The sequence below is a fragment of the Zea mays genome, chromosome 7 (genome assembly GCF_902167145.1).
Source record: "Zea mays cultivar B73 chromosome 7, Zm-B73-REFERENCE-NAM-5.0, whole genome shotgun sequence".
Classification (NCBI taxonomy): Eukaryota; Viridiplantae; Streptophyta; class Magnoliopsida; order Poales; family Poaceae; genus Zea; species Zea mays.
The window spans coordinates 64895030-64910161 of record NC_050102.1 but is presented as its reverse complement, the minus strand read 5'-3'; positions in this window follow the sequence as shown (position 1 = coordinate 64910161).

The following is a 15132-nucleotide window of genomic DNA, read 5'->3' as shown; positions in this document are numbered from 1 at the left end:
ATGGATTTCATTGTGGGTCTGCCCAACACCTCTCGACATCATGATTCGATTGGGTCATTATGGACCGATTGACAAAAGTGGCACATTTTCTTCAAGTGCACACCACCGATAAGGCTCAGAAGTATGCAGAATTGTATATTGACCGAATCGTGTGTTTGCACGGGTTACCCCGAACCATTATCTCTAACCGAGGAGCCCAATTCATTGCCAGATTTTGGGAGCAATTGCAAAAGTCTTTGGGAACCAAGCTAATAAGGAGTTCAACTTACTACCCCAAAACTGATGGTCAAACCGAAAGGGTCAATCAAATTCTTGAAGATATGCTAAGGGCTTGTGTGATCGACTGCGGCAAGAACTGGGATAAGTACCTCTCTTTGGCAGAGTTTTCTTATAACAACAGTTATCAGTCCAGCCCGAAGATGGCACCTTTCGAAGCCCTATATGGAAGAAGGTGTCAAACACCCCTCAACTAGTCTCAGCCTGGAGAAAGAGAAATTTTTGGACCTGACTTAGTGACTGAAGCTGAAAGGAAAGTAAAACTAATCTAGAAGAATTTAGAAGCTGCTCAGGCCAGGCAGAAAAGTTACCATGATAAGAGAAGAAAACCCCTCTAGTTTGAAGCAGGAGATTTCGTATATCTGAAAGTGTCACCCACCAAAGGAGTGCAAAGATTTGGGATCAAAGGCAAGTTAGCCCCTCGCTACATTAGACCTTATGTGATCGTGGAAGCATGTGGACCCGTGGCATACAAATTCAAGCTACCTCTGAAAATGTCTGCCATCCACAATGTGTTCCATGTATCCCAATTAAAGAAATGTGTTCGATTGCCAACCGAGGTTATAGCAGAACCAGAAGTGGAGATAGGTCCAGATCTATCATATCAAGAGTACCCTTCCAAGGTTCTAGGTAACAAGGAAAGATCAACTCATGCTAAGTCAATCAAAATGTATAAGATCCGGTGGAGCAATCACTCAGAGGAAGAAGCTACTTGGGAGATTGAGGAATTTCTACGTTCGAACTTCCTCAATTATCTACCTAAGGGAATCGGTACGTAATCATGCCCAGCCCCTCCCCCTGCCCTTTGAATCTAAATATAAGAAGAATGATCTTAACATAAAATGAGTTAGTTGTAAAACTAAATCAAAATGGACTTCCTTCTGAAGTTGCAAAGAGGGTGACATTCGAAGAGTAGTTACTAGAGAACCTTAATAAACAAACCCACACCCTGCAAGAAAGCCATAACCTTCTCTTCACCCCGAAGGACTCTGACCCGAATCTCGGGACGAGATTCCTTTAAGGGGGAAAGGTTGTAACACCCTAGTGTTACCAAGGGTTTTTCCAGTGCCCCAACTTATGACAATTATCACATGTGGCTCTAATAATGCAAGAAACACCAAACTTAAAGGGTTAAAAGCCTAAGCAAAAATCTTTTCAACTCAAGAATTATAGCTAAGCACATTATGCACCTTAAGTGAGAAAAACATCAAAACCCTAACACCCTCCTAATGGGCCATTTAAGCACATAAAGGGAATTAGAGAAAAAACTTGGGAAAAATACAAAATTTTGATATGAACCAATTAACAAAGTTTTAGAGCATAAAATAAACTACAAAATGTAGTAAGGGAGATTGGTCATTTGAATTTTCCAAAATCCCCAAAACAGCCCATAAAGTGAAGGCTCTTGGAAAAATTCAGAAATTCAGAATCTGAATTTCAGCCCCTTATCAAAGTTCAGTTGTGTTCTTGGTTTTCCAAAGCTCAAATCCACAGAGTCCAAATACCAAATTGGCGCCAAATTACCATAGGCACATCCTGGAAAATTTGGGGGCAAATCTCCACCATTGGACATGAGTTCACACGATTTTGCCTCGGGTCGCAGCAGGTTGACACTGCCATCTTGCTGACACGACTACTCCTTGTACACTGCCGGAAACCGCTCGTCTTCCACACATAAACGACAAAGCTAACATCAGGGAACAAATCCTACACGGCGATCTTGCCCAAATTTGCAAAGATCTGCGCCCTATCGACGTTAGAACAGGAGCAGAAGAAACCATGCCACGTGCTCGACCACGACTGACATGCCCGGTGCACGCCAGCCTGCGCACCCGCGCTGAGCCGTGCATGCCCGCGTGCCAACTCTGGTCCACGCCGCCCGTGCACCGTGCCACACCTTTGAAGGCCACCCCCGGACGTGCAACACTTCACTCCGTGCTTGCCCTCACTGTCCCAGCCCAGTCCTTAGCTCCGGTGAGCTCTGCGCCGCCCGCCAAGTCAACCGAGCGGTCGGCCGCCGTGGCCAGCTCTTCGTGACGACCCCCAGCCTCCGAGAGGCGGAGAAGCTTTCCCAAGCTTGAGTTGAGGCATTGCCTCACCGGAGAAGCGAGCACGACCTCAGCGGACTTCGGCCGACCGCCAACGCGCGTGGACCGAGTCACCCGGTGAGTCATTGTCCAATTCCTCGCACCCACATCACCGCTGACCTCCACTGAAGATCCCTGAGCACTTTAATTTGACTCTACCGCCGTGAGCAGGCCGGAGCATGCATCGTCAGCGAGCTCGACCACCTGCGCACGTGGCCAGCCCATCTCCGACCACCACCGTCAACGATCCGCACCTCGACGTGATCGCTAGAGACCCCCGGACCTCACCCGACCCTTTGCCGGACCTCTACCGCCATCGGTAAGCCGCGCCACCGCTTTTTCTTCTTCGGTCACTGTTCAGGCGAAGGAGGAGCGCGGGTTAGATGGGATAAAAACCTAGGGGGTTAAGTGCGAAGTCAGTGACTCAGGTGAATAGTGCTTTAGGGGCACGATTTAAACAACTCAAATAGGAATAAGCCCAGAGACCTCGATGCAAAGTCATTTTCCTTTAACCATTTCTGTTTATTCTTTTTAAATGAGCAGAGAACTTAGAAAATTCATAACTTGAGTATTATTCAACTAAATTTAGTCAAACCAATTTTTCTAAGACCTACATATTATAGACTATCCAGCAAAAATAGTAAACCCATGGTTTCTGCAATACTTTTTAGAGTTTTGATTTAAATTAGGAAAATACCCAAAACCTATTAATCCAGAGAAAAATAGAAATACTTCTATACCAGGCATAAGAAAATTTGTAGAGATACATACCCAACATACACACTGTTTAAAAATACTAAGCACCCCAGTGTACAAGAATAACTCAAGATTGTCCATTAAAAACTATTTCGTCCCAAAACTTAGAAAATTAAGAAAGGCAAAGGAAAATAATAAACAGAGGATGAACATATTTTCCCTAGTATACCTAAGTGATAAAAAACATAGGAAAAATACAGAGAACCCTAGTCCAGAGCTAATCCAAGGTTAATTATTTTATTAGGCACTAATAAATCAAGAAAAACCATGATTAAAAATATAAGGACAACTGCAAAAATGATAACGAAATTTCAGTAGACTCCTAACTGCTAGAACACCACTACAAAAATATTAGACACCCAATCTATCAAAATAAGTGAATTGAACAATTAAAACATGGATTTGGCCCATGTGCTAATTAAATCATGAGGAAGCCTAAAATTGTGCAACAGTGGGCAAACAATTTTTTAACCAACTACTTATGAAGTAAACCACTAGAGAAAAATATGAAACCCAATTAAAAAGGTAAGGTAACACACATTACCCCCTACCCCATGAAAAAGACCATATATTCCAAAAATTTCTACCACCCTCTCCCCTAAGCAAAAAGTTGCCAAATTCTAGAATGATTGCTCTTGCACAAAGAAAAAGATAACAAAAATTTTAAATCTGTTGTTTGACATTTTTCAAATATAGTGGTAGTAGAAAGCATGCCTATGGCCAAGAACTTTAGAAAATCATAGTAAAATGACCAATAGGTATTAGTGGCTAAAACTTGTTATGAAGTCATATTATTACACCTAAATGCCAGTAAAAATAAGCCTTAGGGAATAATCTACTATTAGAAGAGAGTTGTAATTCAAAGCACCCTTCCTACCCCAAAACTTCATATTTTTGTACAGAATGAAACCTTAACATTTTAGTCCTAAATTTTTGAGACTGACAGTTATACACCAGTGAGAAACTAATGTAATTTTTACAGAATTTTTGGAAATTTATAAAGCTATGTTGTAGTTCAAACCCACTTTAAAAGCATAATAGAAAAATAGAAGAAGAGAGAATTAGTAAGGATAATGATTCTCACCCCAATGAATTCAGCAAGGATCATAATAAACTTTCACTAAGACACTAAAAGGAAATCAGTGGGGCACTAAAATAATCTGACCATTTAACTTAACCATACTTGACCCTAATTTGGTTAAGTATACCACTAGCATTCCCGTAGTAAGATTTAAATTTACTCTATCAACTTAATCATTTCTATTACCACCACATTGCATACCATGGCATACATATATCGCACTCATTGCATTCATTAGATTGCAACCTCGCTAACGGAGAGTACGTGCTCATTCCCGAGCAAGGAGCTATCCACAAGGAAGACCAGGAGCCAGCTCTCGAGCCTGTCACAGAGGATCTACCCGCAGCCCCAGCAATTGAAGGCAAGCCCCGGTTTTATGCATAACCAATTTATATATGCTACTTTACTACACTTAATGTTTGTAGGCTTGTAATGTGCACTTAAGTGTAGGAGTTGCTTGAAACTCTTAGTTGCATGAACTCAGGATTCCTTTTTGAGATGGATACTAGTATGCTAGGTCGAGTAGTTGCTTTGCTAATCAGGATCTCGGTAGAAGTCGAGTGATTTTTCTAGCACTCGCGCGAGGTCAGGAATTGATTGTATTCATATTGACAACGGGATCTATGATGGTCTATGGACTTTGATCCAGGGTGGATGCCTTGTCCATGAGACGGAAATGGAATTAAGGATTAATGTGTGGATACCTGAGTCAAGCATTTGAAAGTACTAAACACATGTCAGGAAATATAGTAACCAGTAAACCTAGTACCTGAGTGAAGCCGGGCACGGTCACTGCACGACGGCAGCCGGAGAATCAATGGGGACGGTTGACGTGTGTGGGGACGGAGTGCCCCTACATGTCGTGTGTTTAGGTTTACCTTGCAAGGTTTAAAAACTTGATTCGAATCGTCTGCTTCTCGTAGCTAATGAGACTGCTTGACCCCTTGTACTGCATTGAGTAAGAAGTGAAATGAGGTTTACTTGAGATAACATGTTGATTGTACCAAATGATTGTCACCATGTATGCTTAGAAAGGAGCAAACCTAGCTAAATCAAGTATGCTAGAATTGGAAAAGCTAAAATTGATTTTAGACTCAGCTAGTGCTTTTGGCAAACCAAACCCCTCAGCCAAACAGTTGCATAGTTTAGAGGTAGAGGAGTAGACTCCTCACACCGGGTAAGTCTAGTTGAGTATTAGTATACTCAGCCTTGCTTGTGGCACAATTTTTGCAGGTACGTTGCAGGACATGGTTGATGGTGTGACTTGGCCTTCCACCCTACCACCGGGTTGGACGGTCGAGTGGGATGCTGCTCCGACAGGAGAGGAGCGGGAGGAGTAGTGGGCTAGGCCTTGCCCTAATCCTCAGCCTTCGACGTTATCGACTATTCGCTGCATTTTAATTACGAACTTGTTCCCTTTTACTTAAAACTCCGATTTATGTAATAACTCCAGTACTTTAATTTGTGGTTTCTTGCTTTATTGTATTTTCTCTGTGACTCGCCTTCGAGTGAGCTAGTGGTATTTGATCCCGGGGAAGTGGCTTTATCAGACTAGATCTGAGGGACTGACGGTTTATTCTGATTTAAGTGTGTTGCTGCCTCTAAGGAGTGACTTGGGCACTTAAGCTGGAATAATTCGAGCGGTTCCGCCACACAGGGTCTCACTACGTAGCCTTTACAAAGATTCCCTAAGGTTGTAGCCGCCCGTTAGGTTTCCTAAATGTACCGCACTCCTCCCAAGGGGCAATCCACCCTCGGCAGAGCGAGCCGCATACACCGAGCCCCATTGACGGCACAATGGCGAAGCGAACTACAACCCAGTTGCTTTAATTATTCAGCTAAGGGCGTCCCATACCACCCTCATGGTTGCGTTGTTTTTCCGGGCGGTCATCCAACGAACCAGTCCTTACGGAGAGGCACTCGAGAAACCGCTCGAGTCCCCTTAAATGTCACATTATCATCATCATAATCGAAAAGGAAAACAGCATAGCATAAATAATCTCATCATATTCATTGATTAATGTCAAGCACTAGCATAAAGCTGAACCAAAATAACCCAACCCAAATAGGTAAACAAGGACAAGATAAACAAAAGCAAGTCAATCCTTAGGTATAAATTGTGTAAATGCAGGGAGTGAATTATAAAATGAGTAGGACATAGATGGGTCAAGGGACACTTTCCTTCACCAACCAGCTACTGCTCAGGGTCTTCACCTGCAACACCTTCGAACTCTGCCAACTGACCGTTATCTATACGAGTTCAAACATACATTCCACAAATTTAATATAAAAAGAACAGTACAACATGCAGTAAAGTATAATAAATAAGCAGACGCTCGGCGTATGGCTCGTAGCTACGACTAAGCGAGAAAGAGAAAGCAACGGTCAAGGCTACGATCGAAGGGCGGTCACATTAAGCGATTATAGATTAAGGTAGTCGTCTAAATATAATAGTATTAATTTGACAATCACGTTATGCATAGGATAAAGTCACGCTACGTGTTTAATTATTATAAACAATTCAAAGTAAATTTAAAAGGATTGTCGGGCGGCAAAACGCACGACGGCACACGCGAAATAAACTGAGAATAAAATGAGTTGTCGCGCGACGAAGCGCGCAACACAACACTTAGATTGACCTGAACATAAAACGAGTCGTCGCGCAATGAAGCCCGCAATGGGACACTTGAATTAATTATGAAAATAACGTCAAGCATCGCGCGACAAAGCGCACGACACCATACGTCACTTAAACTCAATTTAAAACGAAACGTCGCGTGACCAGACGCGCGATGCCACACATTAAATAATTTAAAATGAACCGTCGTGTGACGAAGCGTGCGACGCAGCATACTAATAAATCTGAAATTAAACTAATTCGTCGTGCGACGAAGCGTGCAACGCAGCACATTAATGAATATGAATTTAAAAGAAATCGTCGTGCGACGAAGTGCGAGACGCAGCACGTTAACTAAAAGTTTAAAATTAGATAAACCGAAATTTAAACGTCGTGCACGCTAGGGTTGCACGCGCGGGAACGCGCTGTGCGTGCCGGGGGCCACGCAGGCCACGCCGGGCAGGGCAGGGGTGCCGCGCAGCGGGGCCACGCCACGGGGCCGCGCCGGGGCAAGCCGCCGGGGCCGCGCTGCCATGGTCGTTCTAGGGCGAGCCGTCGGGGCCGCGCGCAGGGGCCGCGCCAGGGAGAGCCGCTGGGGCCGCGCGCAGGGGCGCGCCAGGGATCCGTCGGGGCCGCGCGCAGGGGCGAGCGCGCTGGAGAGAAGGGCGGGGACGCGCGCAGGGAAGAGGGGAAAGGGGAGGGAGAGGGAGAGCTCACCTTGGGGATCCAAAATCTGGCGATAACCGTCACCGGTTCACCTAGGGCAAAGAGGTGGGAGAGAGGTGGAAGAGAGGGAGAGGGAGTTGTTGCGCGGGAAAAACAAATGAGAGAAAGGGAGAGAGGGGGCGCGCATGGGGGGTGGGGCGCCAGGGGCGCGCGGCCAGGGCCGGGCTGGGCTGGGTCGCGTCGCGGGCCGAAAACCCACAGCACGAACGACCACTGATCGGAAACCAATAGCGAATCGAAATCCGAAACGAGGCTAGATGGACGCGCGATAAAACACAACATCAGACTAAAGAAATATGCTTCGGCATGATGCAACACCCATGTCAACTTAGGTTTTTGTTTACACGCGATACGGACACCAGTCGTTATATTGCTTTGAAAATGGGAAGAAAGAGCGAAGCGAGAAGAGAAAAGAGAGTAACGCCTGAATTTGGTGAGTATCAAAGAAGAAAAAAAATTATACCCCCAAATTCAGGGCGTTAAAAAACCCGGGTGTGATAGTACTCGCTGACAGACATGTTGCCATGGTTCAATGACAGAAATTCCTTCTTTTTAATCTTCATCAGTCTAATAGGAATGTGGTAGTTTCTGAACTGTGTGGTGAATTCTGCCCAAGTAATAGTGTCAGCAGTGTCATGGGCAGCAACATAAGAATCCCACCAATCAGCAGCAGGACCAGTCAGACAACCAGAAGCATATAAAACCTTCTCCCGGTCAGAGCATTGGGCAATGTTTAGCATCTTCTCCACTGACTTCAACCAGTCATCGGCGTGCAAAGGATCTGGTGAGCTAGCGAAGGTAGGTGGCTTGTGGCTCATAAATTCCTGGTGCTTGTCCCGGGGTGGAAGTTGTGGTGGCGGTGCTGGCAATGGAGCTTGTTGCTGCTGCCCCATCCTCTCCTGAAGCATCTCCTCACGCATATCTTTTCTTTCTTGGCGCATCTCTTGGCGTTCCTACCGCATCTGCGCATGCATATCTGCCATAATATCAACCATCTATTGCATCATCTGCATCTGGGCTGCAACTACTGGATCAGTTCCGGATGGTGGAGGATTTGGAGGATCCATGTCTGCATGTTGTTGTGTGGATTGGTGGGTAGATCAATTCCTCCTCTCTTCCTAGTATTGACCATCTGGGTTAGAAATACATGGTAAGATAGAATTGTAGAATAGACAAGAATTGATGAGGCAGAATCTTTTAAGGGATTTATTAGCTAAGTAGTTTAGTGTCACCTACTCATTTTATTTACCTTATGGTGGTACATGCTAGAATGTCGTGCTATACAGATTCAATCAATCAAAGAAGCAAATCAAGCATTTACCATAAGAACAATCATCCAATTACTTTAAGTAGAGAAAATAATTTATTAAATTTTGTCTTAGGTCTCCTATCTCTTTAGGGGGGTCATAATGTAGGATTCCAAAGTGTGAAATCCTCCTTGTCTTAGAATAGAAAAGGTAAGAATAATCAAAGTAGAACAGTAGAAGGTAAGACGGAATCAAGGAAAGTATAGGAAGAATCAGAAAAAGGTAAGTAGGTAAGGGTTTTGTCCAGGTCTATCTAGGTTTCGTCCTACAGTCAACATTTCCTCTGATACCACTTCTGTCACACTCGGATTTAAAGGATAAAGCCAGGTGCATCACACTCGGATTTAAAGGATAAAGCTAGGTGCGTCTCATCTGTGCGCCAAGGAAGAACATCACATATAATGACAAAGTGTATAGAGATAAATGTCATAAATATCATAAATGTCATTATTACATAACGAAAGACTTACAAGAAAATAAATAATAATAAAACAAACTAAATATTATTTCCCTGTCGCCACAAAGCTGACTAAGAGACGTCACCTATATCAACTCGTATGCTTCATTGTACGACGGCTCCTCTTCAACCACCTGCTCTTCACCTGTGAGGGGTTTATATATCGCAAGAGTGAGCTCACAAAAGATCATAGATCAACAAGTTGTGGAGAATAATATGCATGAACTCACCAAAGGTGGGAGCTCATGTGAAGTATAAGGCTCATCAATAAATAAAGGTTAAATATGAGCATTGCTTTTATAAGTTGGTCAAAATATTATTAGCAGTTACTAAATGTAAGTAAATAGCAAACCATAGTAATAGTAAGTCAAAATAATAATAAATCCCAATGCGATGAAAATAACAAATTGAATTTAATTCCATAAATTAATCATGTGAGTGTCTGAGCCGCTCATGACCGTGAGCATGGCTAGTATACCAGTTTTACACTCTACAGAGGTTGCACATCTTTACCCACAAGTCGTGTTACCCATTTGCCATGGGGTTGATTGGACCCCATACACATCTACCAAGGAAGCGAGGAAGGGTACCACTACGAGGCCTTTACAAAGTTGCACTAGCTTCAGAAAACCCGCTACAATTTCTTGGAAGCTCCAATGTAGGGACCCCTCGCCTGACCGCCATCGCAACAAAATCAACCCAAGGGCCTCCCCTCACTGACCACTCCCCTACTGCCCTTGCCCCTATCGGGTAAGGTAATCCTCCACTAGCTTTCCTAGTTAGTCAGCTAAGGGCGTCCCATACCACCCTTGTGGTAGTACCATTTTCCCGAGTGGTTCTCCATGTTCCAATTAACATAATGATCTTGTAATGAACATTAAATAATAAATTGATACTAAAAGTGTGATCATGAATATGTATATCTCCATACCCAAAACCACATAAAGCAATGACATGTACTATCCAAAAATTCAGTGGTAAAACAAGATATAAAGATAGCCAAACTAGGGCAACCTATTGAGTCCCATCAAAATTAACCTATGTAGGTCATTATGATTAATAATAACATGACTGCGTAAAAAGGAAGTGATCAAGGACACAACTTGCCTTCAACGAGCTCCTGCTCAGCAGTCTCCACCTGCTGAACCCCGGGATCCTCTGTGGCTTGCTCGTCTACTCACAACAATACAAACAAACATGGTATAGCAAAAATTAACATCACACTAAGCAACAGAACAGAATGCATGATAATATTCTACTCTTCGTAACGAGATCGTAGGAACAAGAATCACTAAATTCGGAGTTACGGTTATTTAGTTATGAATTTCGGGAGTTATTTAGTATCTAGAATAGAGTAATTCAAGTAATAAATTTTAGTTCAAGTTTTATGGCTAAACAGAGGTACTAGATGATATACAATATTAAAACAAAATTAATGTCTCTGGAATGAATTAATTTAGAGTAAAATGAATTAAATATAATTTAGACCGGCAAACCGGTATCCACGCACAACCCCCGATCCAAGATCAGCGACCCAGTTTTAATTTTACCACGGTCTACCTACATCCATCACATTAAGCATCTATGGTCTAAATTGGTTAAGTCGAAAGGATATCTCGAGATCTAATCCTGGCCGCTACACACAGATCTAACGGTGCCGACTCGCCGGCCCCACGTTTCACCCACGGCCAACCCAGTCCGGCGGCGCGCCTTGGCACGTTGGCGCCATGGCCGGAGGTTATGGCCTGGACCCCAGTCCTAGAATCTTACTCCCGCAAGACGAATACTAGCCAGGGAACACCAGCGACCCACGAAAAGGGGTCATGCTAGCTGATAGGGTTGAGTTCGGCTCTGCACACGGTGAGGGATATCCGGCGGCGAAATTAAGTTCGGTGAGAAATTAGTTCATGAACTACACCACAATTTCCCATCCTATTGGCCCCAATCCATCCCGCAGAGGTGGTAGAGGATATGGGCGACTTACCGAAGATAAAGGTGCCCGCAATGGAATTGTCCTCGACGGTGGCCCCAAACTCGCCCCGCGCTCCTTCTTCTTCCTGGAGTACTGCTCTGGCGTGCGCGTGGTGGTAGGAAAGATGGCCTGGGCAATCCTGCTGTGCAGTTATATGGTTGAGCGGACCTCCCCCAGCTGGCCGGTTTCTACGATGATTAGTTGCAACAACCACGCCGCGGTGAGGGAGCGCATTCAGCGGCTGGTAAGCGGACCCCACATCGCCAGTGCCACGACGCACGATCTAACAAGTGCTGATTGGCTGACTCAATGGCCCCACAAGTCAGACATAAGTGGGGCACCGCTCTAGCGCGCAGTGGCTGACCCAAGGGTCCCACCAGTCAGCAACACCAAAGGCACAGTGGAGTCGTTGGTCGGGCCATGCGGCCGAAAAGATTAGTTGGGCCAAAAGAGTCGCGGCCGGCCCGCCTTGCAGCGTCACCCCTGCACAAGAATTACCGACAGCCCAGGCTCGCCAGTACGGTCTCATTCAGACGCGCGCAGACAGAGCACCGATCTGCGGGTCCCACCTGTCGACGCTTGCGTAGGACTTAGGCTGCGTATCCGGAAACGATAGATGAGCCAAATGAGGGGTGGTCAGCCCATGCGCAGGTGTTTTCTCTTTTTCTTTTATATTTTCCTTTCTATTTTCCATTTTGCTTTATTTTGAATTCCCTTTTCTTTTCTCTCATTTTTCTCATTTTCAAATCCAATTTCAATTTAGGTTTTACTTCAAATCTTCATCTCATTATTATTATATTTTTATTCATATTATTGTTCTTTTTATTAAGTTCACAACCAAACAAAACTTCAGCATGATGCATGTCTTATTTGGATTTTTAATAAGGGATTATTCCCTCTTAATTATGATCAAGCATATGTCTCAAGAAGTAGATGGTAAATCACATAAGGAGATCAATTCTTTTATAAGTCTTATAATTTGGGTATTACAGTAGTTAAGTGGGCTGAAACCAGGTAGCTAGCCCAAGTGCGGTTGATATTTCTTTTTCTTTATTCTTTTTCTTTTCTGTTTTGTTTTCCCTTTTTATTTTTGAGTTCCCCAACTCGAATTCAAATTTTTGTGGTAAATTTGTACCCAGATGTGAATGTAGGATTGGAACATGCGAACATCAGATGGATTTATTTATTTATACATTTATTTTGTGTTGTATAGTATTTTTCTCTTTCCTTTTCTATTCCCCAATTTCCTAAATTTCAATTTGGGGTTCAATTCAAATTCTCAACTCACTATTATATTTTTATTAATATTATTGTTATTATTATTAAATGTACAAACAAACAAAACTCCAACATGATGCATAGAGTATTTTATTAGTTTTTTGTTCACTTAAATAGGATGTTCCCCTGTTGTAATGAGTAGATGGCAAAACATTTAAGGAGATCAACTCTCTTTATATTATTTACATTTTGGGTATTACAATTTATGACCTTCAACATTTGTTTATAATCATGACTTAAATCACTAGGGACTATCTGGTCTTTTCATCCTCTGCTTGATTTAAGCTGAAGCTAGCGGCAGCTTCGGCGCTTGCCATCATTGCTCCCAGACGAGACCTTCGTCTTGAGGATCTTCGGCAGAGAGAAATGGAAATTCTCAGTATCATTTTGCTGATGGTTCATGTCTTGAGGTCCTTCGGTGGAGAAGAAGACCCCCAACAGACATGTACATGGTTCGCATTCGGTTTACCTTCCAAAACTGGGTGTGACATAAGTGGTATCAAAGCCTTGCTGACTGTAGGAATGCTAACCTAGACTAGAATGGTCGCTATAAGGATTATAGACCCTTATTCTCATCTTGATATTTGGTGTCACTTCAAAAGTTGGTCATCTTGACCAATTCTATGTTATATTACTCTCATCTTACAAAAGTTTTATCTCACTTTACTGTTGGTTTACTTGCTGGTCATATAGTTCTATTCTCACTCTTGTGCTTACGATGTCTTTTGTAGATGGCTCGTCTTAGATGCACTGCACGTAAGTCGGTGATCCCCTTTTTGCCCACTCGACTTGCGGAGCGTCCACTGCGCAGCATGGTGACGGGTCAGTCTAGCCACCTAGAGAGACTGCACTGCCACCGGCACGAGGAGCAGGAGCTGCAGGACTCTTCCCCTCGCCTCAGAAGGAGGTGGAGTCTAGGAGGCAGCCTTCCCCTACGCCTCAGCCAGGATGCCCATGCACCATAGGGCATCCTGGCTGCCGAAGGAGACATTGATAGAGATGAAGACGACGATGATGGTGGGCAGTTCGAGCCACAGCACGGAGCTCTCAGAGGAACAAGAGCCAGAAGGATGGATCGCTCGGCTCATTACTCGTGACACCGCTCGCTGTTGTCATTTCCACGATGCCCTCGACACCTTGCTGCGTCGGGCCTTCGACCGACACACTTGGTCCATCGAGTATTGTTGTGTGGTCTACCAGCATCGTCGCGGGTTATACCCGGACTAGTGGGAGGCTACTTGCTTGGTGCGCTGCCCGGACAATGATCTCTGGGGTGCAGAGGCCATCTCAGAGCATTATTCAATCATTGAGAGGGACACTACCGAGGCAGCCATGCAGGATGTTGCACGGTGTGCACTTTCGCAGTACTGTTCGTTGTTCAGCGGGGTAGCTGATGGCCTCGACCAGAAGTACTACCCTCGCCGTTCATTCGACCGGTAGTGCCAGAGGTGTGATTGTCTCGCCCGTTGGTGAGGGTAATCCTAGATTGAGCAGCATGGTCAACCTGGTCACCGTGTTCAACACCGTGCTGGACCATGCCCTTGACGAGTTGAGCAAAGCTCGGGCGGAGATTACGGAACTGCGTGCTGAGCGCACGGCGCGCCGCCATCAGGAGGGTGGTTCCCCCGCTCCTTTCGAGATTCAACACACTTACCGCTCGCCGCCCTGTGGTCATTATGCTTATGGCACCCCTGACTGCAGGACCTAGATAGACTTGGAGCCCTAGATCGATAGAGTCAGAGTCTATAATAATGTTTAAATCAGAGTCTTAGTCAATCTTAGTTAGCTTTAGTTTGCTTAGTGGGCATCCCCTGCAACATGGTGTAGTTATTAATAAATTCAATCATTTTTTTGGTAAGTCTTAATTTCCACTTTCCTCTTTATCTAAGAAGATGTGTTGGTTGTGTTGAGAGTTAATGAAGATGCTCATTTGTTCAGTATTGTGAAGTCTTCTATATATCTTTTCTTATGCTGAAAGACTGCAGGATTAGGTCTGACGTGTGTATGCTTTCTACAGATGTCTGACAACAGGCGCCAAGGTGGAAGGCGTGCTCAGCAGGAGCAGTAGGCACCCCAAGATGAGGCACCCTAGCGGCAGTTGCCACCACCACCCCCGATGACCATTGAGCAGATGTTTTTGATGCAGACCCAGGCAGTCCAAGTGATTGGCCAGACTCTAGCAGCTATGCAACATGTGCAGTAGCAGCAACCCCTGCCTCAACCCCAAATGCATGTGCAGATGCCGCATATGCCCAGGGACAAGCGTGCAGAGTTCATGAGGGGTCATCCCCCTATCTTTGCCCATTATGTCGACCCCAATGGACGATGAAGACTAGTTGCGCACAGTGGAGCGGGAGTTGCATACCGCTCAGTGCAACGATGGTGAGAAGGTTCTGTATGGTCCCCGTCTGCTAAGGGGAGCAACACAATCCTGGTGGGAGTCTTACCTTGCCACCCATGCTGACCCTGAAGCCATCACCTGGGAGGAGTTTAGGGACAACTTCCGCCGGTACCACGTGCCTGAGGGATTGATGATAGTAAGGAAGGAGGAATTTCTGGTATTGAAGCAAGGTCC